At 40.5% G+C, this 8,279-nt stretch overlaps 1 protein-coding gene across 3 annotated transcripts in view; it reads left to right on the top strand.

The window, feature by feature from the left end:
- Positions 1-2,775: 2,775 nt before the first annotated feature.
- Positions 2,776-8,279, top strand: part of OSBPL1A (oxysterol binding protein like 1A) — a 229,517-nt gene continuing 224,013 nt past the window's right edge. For 2 of the 3 annotated variants that reach the window (XM_045065460.1, XM_045065461.1), the window contains exon 1: positions 2,777-3,009. The gene's annotated coding sequence lies outside the window, so the exon portion shown is untranslated. Of the gene's footprint in view, positions 3,010-8,279 lie in introns of all 3 variants that reach the window. The other variant, XM_045065459.1, reaches the window with a different exon arrangement.

Raw genomic sequence — 8,279 nt, 5'->3', positions numbered from 1 at the left:
CTGACCCTGCGCCTTCTGCTGAGCCAAGATTAGCAGGTTGTGTAAGGAAGTTCTCAAAACAGGGCTGTGGGTGGGGCAAACTCTCTGAGACTTCTAAGAAGGGGTACTGTAATTGTCGGGCTCACTGGATGAAAAAGCAGGGTGTATTCATGGTGAGTAGAGCTAAGAGCTAAAAGTGGAGCTGGAAATATTTGCCCGAGGAGTCTTATGGGAAAAGCTATGAAGGAGAAGGGCTTGATGGAAAAACAAAGAGACTGAATGGGCATATCTGTGATGGTGGCTGTCTATCAACTATTGCCTCTTTTTCTGGTCCTAGTACTGCACCAGGACTCGTGTATGTGTGTGTGTGTGTGTGTGTGTGTGTGTGTATGTGTGTAGGTGGGGAGATACTTCTTCTATGGAAGGTAATCTTGTGGGATTGTCAGCAAAGGTGCCCTGCCCTATAAGCCCAAAGTCAGTCTCTTCCTCTCTTTCTTAATTTTGTCTCTTCTAAGGATAGTATAGGAAAATAAAAATAATCAGAATTTATTCTTACTCCTTGGAAAAGCTATAGACTAGCTTCTCCTGGTCTAATCCCTGGAAATCCAGACCAGATTTTTCAGGTCTTTCTTTGATACTGCAATCAATTCCCTATTTGCTTCAGTTAGCCAATGTCAGTACTTAGTTGCTTGCAACCAGGAAATTTTTCAAAAAAGAGAACTTTCTGAGCTTTTTGGGTGGGGACCCAACACAATCAATCATTGGTAGACGTTCGGTTGCTTAAGGGGGACAGGCACGAATTAAGTCTAGCTAAAAATAATTTAATATCTGAAAGTATGCCAGCTCACTTGTTTTAGCTGGGTGTAATGGCACAAATGACAAAAAAATTTTTGAGACAGTCAGCTTTCAAGAGAGAAAAACCTCCAATGACCTCATAGCATTTATGGCCTGCAGTTAATAACTACAAAGTGCTTAATATGTAGGTATAGGGTATGGTTCATTTTCCCCAACTCAACAATTTATCTGGATTTTCCTGATGACATCTGACCTCCTTTCCAGCATTCCAGGCAGTAATTACCCAAAGCCCTCCCCAAAGTCTCAGTCTATAAAATTCTCCTCTTAATAAGATTTAACAAGCCTTTAGTGTGCTCCTACAGCACTTCAAAGTCACACTGGCACCAGGGGAGTGTTTTTAAAACATACAATGCATAAAGGGCATTCTGGTACTTTTGGGGCTTAAGATAAAACTGCAGAGACACAAACATCAGGTACCGTGAGCTGCAGAGAATCGAGATGCAGGGAGGAGAACAGTGGTAGAAAGCTGTGGGGTCCTAAGTTTATTAAATCAAGCAAACAAACGAATACCAGGTGGACCTAGTCTGCACCAGGCAATGGGCAATTCTGAAGTGCTTCATGGTCTGAAGACCTGATTAATTTTCCAGTTGGGTCGGGCAATCATGGGAATGGCAAGGCAAAGGCTTAGTTACTCCCAATGCCCCTCTCCATACATCTAGAGCTCCCACTTCTATTCCTATTTACGTGCATTGTGGATAGGGATGACATAGTTACTTTAATGTGCTCCATCTGTAAAAGTAAAATATCTACCTTCTCATAAGCTCAGAAAAGAGTTTGGAGAAAATATTTATTAACTGCTTCTGGAGGTTTTGAGAGGTTCTCTCTCAAAAGACAGTTTGACATGATTGGGGGACATACAGTAGTTTCTTTGTTGTTCTAGAACAGCACTGACCAATAGGGTAGCTGCTAGCCATATGACTATTAAAATTGAGCACAATGACCAACTGGTCTATAATAGGTTCTCTATACGTGTTTCCAAAATTGAATTGACAGAAAAACTACAGTTCCTTAGAAATGATACCTATTTATTTTTCATTATAAAAAGTTCATTAAACACATTGGAAAAAAACAAAAAAAGCTTGAAAAATTTTCATATGCTCATAATTTCGTCTTTTTTAGTTATGCATAATATTTTTAAAGTTGCAATGATACTTCATGTTGTACGCTGTGTAATTATGTCCTCTGGTTAGACCTGTTGTGCAGCTAGTCTGAAGAGTTGCTCTTTCTGAAAGATTATTTGATGGGGGAGGAGGTGAAGGAACTTTTCTAAATCTTCTTTAAGCATCCTTCGCTGGTACCCTATCTTATAACAGTTACACCTGAATGGCATTTTAAGACCATCCTTTGACACGTGAAAAGCAGAAGGAGTGTAGCTAATTTGCACTGCCAACTAAGTCCCCACGGGTAAAATCGCAACTAAAGCAGAAAAGAAAAAAATACGGGCAGCTGGTGATGTATTTGCAAATTTCCAGAGCATTAAACCAAAGCAGCATGTGCTTCGGCCTGGCGGGCTTCCTCTCCACGCCACAGCGCCCAAGTGTCAGGTACACTTCTTCTGAGCCGTGGTGTGGTGGCAGGAGCACCATGCTTCGGCCCTTCTTTTTTTTTTTTTTTTTAATTTTTTTCAATTTATTTTCAGAAAAACAGTATTCATTATTTTTTTCACCACACCCAGTGCTCCATGCAATCCGTGCCCTCTATAATACCCACCACCTGGTACCCCAACCTCCCCCCCCACCACCACCACTTCAAACCCCTCAGATTGTTTTTCAGGCTTAGGCCCTTCTCACGGATATTGGCGAAGCTTGGAACCCGCGCCTGTGGTCCAGGCTGGAAGGAAGCGGGCGGGGGCGGGGCGAGCCGGGCGGAGGCGGGGCCCAGGGGCGCCCAGCGTACGCCTGGAGGCCCGCGCGCCGGTCACGTGCCGCACGGGCCCGGCACAAATTAATGGAGCAACCAGCTCGGAGGGGCGGCGCCATCTCGCGGACCCGCGCTACCTCGCGGAGCCCTGCCCGGCCGCCTCGCGCTCCGCCCAGTTCCCGGCGCCGGGACCCCGCAGACCGTCCTTCCGCAGGGCCTCAAGTCTCCGGTAGTGGTAGCCAGAGCCGGTGCCGGCCGTTTCATCGCTGTGGCCCCCCGACCCCGGGAGCTCTGGGAGCCCGGGTGACCGCGTAGGTCAGTTTCCGTGGCCGGTTCCTGTGTGAGTGGGTTGTCCCTCCCCCCCGGCCTGATGCGCGGGGAAGATCTGTCAGCCCCTGGCGGGGGGTGCGCGCGTCGCCGAGGCCGGCCAGAGTCGTGCGGTGGCGATGCTGGGCTCCCGGCCCGAGTTCGGTTTCCGCGCGGCCGCTGGCTCTCCAGCGCTGCAGCGAAGTTAGTTGTTTTAAAAGTCGCAAGATGCTGGCGTTTGTGGCGCTTCCACTCCCAGTGCTGCGACTTCGTGCTGGTGCCACATGCATTCCCTACCCAGTCTTCAGCTGCGTGTTAGCTCGGTACTTGGATGGGCGCCTCGTAGCTTTTTTAGTATCCCACTACCGTGAGGGGACGATTGATTCTCCGTGGAAGTCACGAGCTGCCCATGTGACCGTCTCGCAGTGTGCCTCGTGGTTAATTCGACAAGCGTGGAGAACTATCAAAGGGATTCAGAAACAGTATGAAAGATTGCAGCTGCACAGCAGGAACAACGATTCATTTACCCGGGGGCCCTACTGATGGGCAGAAGGCCTTGGGAGAGTTTCTGATTTAGTTAATACTCCTTTTTCGTTGTCCAAGTGGTTACTTTATGCAGACTAGGTTGTGAAGTTGAGCTGTTGGCATTGTGCAATTAAGTTAAACAAGGCTGCTCCAATGTAGCAAATTTAGCTATTAGGCTCTTGTGGAGTTGATACCATAATTAGCTTTAACTTCAGTGATGCGTTTTTCCCGGACAGCTTCAGCCCCCATAGTCGTTAATGCATTCTGGATAGAGTTCGGAATATCCTCCCCTCTTTGCGAAGTATTTAGAAGAGAGTTTGTTGACTTACTTTGAGGGCTGGCGATGTTCGCGGACTAATCCTGAGAACAACGAATTTTACGCAGCCAGTATTGGAGGGATAATTTCTGAATCCTCCAGTTGAAATTTTCAAGATCTGTGCGTCGATTTCAGGGTGGTTACAAGATCCACCTTCTTCTCATCTCCTAGTTCTACAGGAGGGGGAGAAAAAAGGAGAAAGCAGTTAGTAACAGTTTTAAAATTTGTCCCCTTTTTGTTTTCTCCCTGGCAGTACTGAACATTTGATCTTCAAAATAGGAGTTAACTGCCGCCAAGTCCAGTAGATTTATCTGGAGCAGTTGTTTTAACGCTGTGTAGGCTTCTGCCAAGTTCTTTTTATCAGGTGACACTTACTAAACATCTCAGCAGAAATCTTATCAGCAGAAATTTGGGGTGGGTGGCTAATCCTTGACCCTGAAGGCCCCTCAGTCTTGGAGGTATTATTCAAGCAGGACTTATACCTGTAAATTAGAGCAGCTAGAAGTTTTTTTTTTTTTTTTTTTTTTTAAACTTCACTCCCTCCACTATTCCCTTAGGACAGAGGGAAGGACTTGTTTCGAATCAACAAGTAGGAGAATACAGCCAGATTTTTGTTGTTGTTGTTGTTTTTGTCTTTTTATGGATAACGTGATGCAGTGCCTGTTAAAATTTTCTACTCGTGGTTTTATTTTACAGGTATATCTGTATATTTAATCTTTTCAAGTTGGAACTCCATAGCTCTTTCGTACCTCTTCACATTACTAAAGCTGAGCTTTTGTGCTTTCTGGGTAATCACTGAGAAAAGTAGTAGAAAGTAGAAATCAGCTTAACAAATAATCTGTGAAGTAGAGAATGAGCTAGGAAGCACACATGAGAAATTTGAAGTGGTAAGGAACCGTGTCCGTTCTTTCAAGCCAAGTCTAGTGGTGATCAGAACTTTAATCATGATTAGTAAATTCTTCCCAGTTCCTGGAAAGAAGGCAGGTGTGAGCCACGTAGGCACCCAATTATACCAGTCTTGCCAGAATTCATTAATGAAGTGTTAGAAAAGATACCATCAGGTACTCTATACGATTTATACTGATGATCATGGTGTCATATAAGTATCTTATAGGATGCTCTTGATCCCTAGAAATGTTGGATTTTCCCTCACTTATCTGAATTAAGCCACTACAAGGTGGCCAAGTATAAATAGTTCCAAAGCTTTTTCACTGAAGTATAGCTGACATACAGTATTATTAGTTTTGGGTGTACATCCCAGTTATTGCACAGCTCTGTACATTAAGCTATACTTACCATGATCAATGTAGTTACTATTGGTCACCATACACAATTTTAACACTTTTAGTAAGAGGAATTCCCAAGTCACTCACTTTGAGTTCTTGTATTAGCCAGCAAATAGGAATTTCTGTGTAGTGAAAACCGTCTTTAACTGTCCATTTTCCTATCATGTGACAATGGAAAGTAACCACATGTTTTCACTTTGTGAAAGCTTTTCTTTAAAGAGAAGCTTCTGATGGTGGTAGATAACAGGTCAGTATTATTGTGTATACCTAATTTGATTAAGTTTGGAAGGTAATTTTCAAATGTGAAATAATCAAAATGGAAAACATTTAAATACCTTTTTATCTAAAATTTAAGGAATTTTATTGTTAAAAGCTAACAAGCTCCTTGTTAGAGTGTTTTTACTATTTAGAACTGGATTTATCAAATATGTGGACTTCTCTGCCCTTTGCTCCTACAGATCCAAACTGCTTGAAACAGTAGTTAATAGTTTTTAAAATCTGTCAAGTTCCAATCCCAATCAAGGTTGCATCTAAGAGTTCTTGGTTAATGCAGCACTTAAAATGTATAACAACCTAAGGTTACTTCAAACAATTTCCAAAGCAGGGCCAATAAGCTTACATAATTTTCACAAATTTTGATTAATACTTGCAACCAAATAACGTTAAAATAAATACACAGGAAGTAGGATTATTCTTTTACCATGTTTGTAGGGCATCCAGGTCCATGTGAGTACATAACAAATATGAGAAAGAGAAAATAGTGTAAGTATGTCAAATATAAAAGTAATAATTTGGAATAAACATTTTTACATTGTCTTTAATGATTCACAAACTTTAGTGTGACATATTACAATTTTAGCTACTTCTCTATCATTTCTCCTCCAAAGGAGGTAATGCTATCAGGGCACAAAGGCTTATTGGAAGGAAGTTGTAAAGTTTCACTGAATAAAAATTTAAGTGACTTTTAATATTTATATTTTTATTTAAATTTTTATAAATTTTATAAATATAATATAAAATAAATATATAAAAATATAAATATATTTTAAAATAATATAAATATAAATATATAAAAATATAAAAATAAATATATAAAAATTTGTAAATTTATGAAATTTATATTTTATATAAATTTATACAAATTGCCATATTTTGGATGTCTCGTTTTAGTAAATAACTTCTTTCTTTCTTTATTTAGTAAATAGCTTCTTAAAATGAAGGGATTAAGCCATAATTCAGATTTAACTTCCTTAATGTTCACAGGAACCATAACTAGAATCAGTGACCTTTAATTTTCAGAGGCTGAATTGAATTTTATGAAATGTATAACTTTGACAACATTTCATGCCTTGAATAGAAGTTCTTGATTCTGGTTGTGGCTTTATCGTCATACACTTGGCCAGTAACTTTACCTTTGTACTTTTAATTTTTTCATCTCTAAAAATAGGGTTAGGTTAAATATAAATCTGTCTACCAATGTTGAATTTCTAAAACAATGTATTTATGTAACTGTTATTAGAAATTTGTAGGTTTTTTAAGAAAGATTTTATTTATTTGACAGCACAACCAGAGGGAGCAACAGACCTACCCTGCTGAGTAGAGTGCCCGACCTGGGGCTCAATCCTAGGGCCCTGGGATCATGACCTGAGCCAAGGGCAGACACTTAACCGACTGAGCCACCCAGGCACCCACAAATTTATAGTTTTAGTTTTGTTTATATGTGTATGTATGTGAGAACTCCCTGATTATTTGCTAGGGGTTAGTAAGATTGAGGGCAAAATTTATTTTCTTGTTCTTGCCATGTTTTTACACAGTTACTTCAGTTTTTAATATTTTCCTCACATTAAGAGAATGTGATAGTGGGGGGGGAACCCCACACCATTGAGTTGCAACTATTTTGGAATGCAGTGCTAATAACTAAGCACACTACGGATTTTTATGTTAGATTTAGTTTGTAAAATATGTCCATAAATTTAATTTTTCTCATTATTCAAATTCCTACTATACATTGTTTCAAATATTATTGTAATAATACCAAGCATAAAAGCTGAGAATTTTTAAAATCACAACATGTAGTCAGGCTAAGATCTCAGAGTTGTCAGGGATATGGAATTTATCCACTATATTGAATGGGCATTCAGTGGCATGGACAGACTATCAAGTATGCAGATCAGTTTAATTAGGAAATTTGCAGTGTTTATAAAAAATATAAATTTCCTTTCTACAAAATAATTTAGAAGCCTATCTTCCTCAGTGGACCTTGGAGGAGAGGAAACAAGGCAAAATAGTCTGGAGTCTCCCAGTTTTTGAAGCTCCCAATATTTTTTTTTGTCTAGTTATTACCTTGAAAACATTCTCTTGGTCTTTAAAAATCTCAGTGTATTTTAAAAAGAGAGCTTGGAATTGCATGAATATGAAAAGAGCAGTTGAAAATATCCACTTGCTGATAGGCTGTGGCTCAAATCGTTCTGATCAGTTGCATTAAGAAATCACCTTTTTTTTTTTTTTAAAAAAAGATTTTATTTATTTATTTGACAGAGAGAAATCACAAGCAGAGAGGCAGGCAGAGAGAGGAGGAAGCAGTCTCCCATGGAGCAGAGAGCCTGATGCGGGGCATGATCCCAGGACTCTGGGATCATGACCTGTGCCAAAGGCAGAGGCTTTAACCCACTGAGCCACCCAGGTGCCCAAGAAATCACCTTCTTTTAAACATCAGAGACAAACCCCTTTTCTGAAATAAGCTCATGATTCCAGAAAATGTTTTTTAAAAAATCTATTCAACATCTGAATTTGGATTCTTTTGTTTTGCTTTTTTTCCCAAAAGTTAACTATTAATCCTAGAAATTGGTTTGTGATGCATCAAATTAAACTAATGCTGAGTAATCCTAGAGTGTATTTTTTTTTTTTAAGTTCTCTTTTTTTGGTATGATTTTAATTTCCTGTGGCATATAAGTGAAAACTTTGAGCACTGAGGTGGCTCAGTTGGTTAAGTCTCAGGCTCTTGGTTTTGGCTCAGGTCAAGATCTCAGGTTTGTGAGATTGAGCCCTGCGTTAGGCTCCCTGCTCAGTGATCAGGCGGGAGTCTGCTGCAGATTTTCTCTCCCTCTCCTAGCACCCCCTCCCCCGCCATGTGCACTTGCCCTTTCTCTCTT

Source organism: Mustela putorius, unplaced genomic scaffold (genome assembly GCF_011764305.1).
Source record: "Mustela putorius furo isolate JIRA1106 unplaced genomic scaffold, ASM1176430v1.1 tig00003858_pilon_pilon_pilon, whole genome shotgun sequence".
Taxonomy (NCBI): domain Eukaryota; kingdom Metazoa; phylum Chordata; class Mammalia; order Carnivora; family Mustelidae; genus Mustela; species Mustela putorius.
The sequence above is the reverse complement of the archived record's forward strand: the minus strand, read 5'-3'. Positions and strand labels throughout refer to the sequence as shown.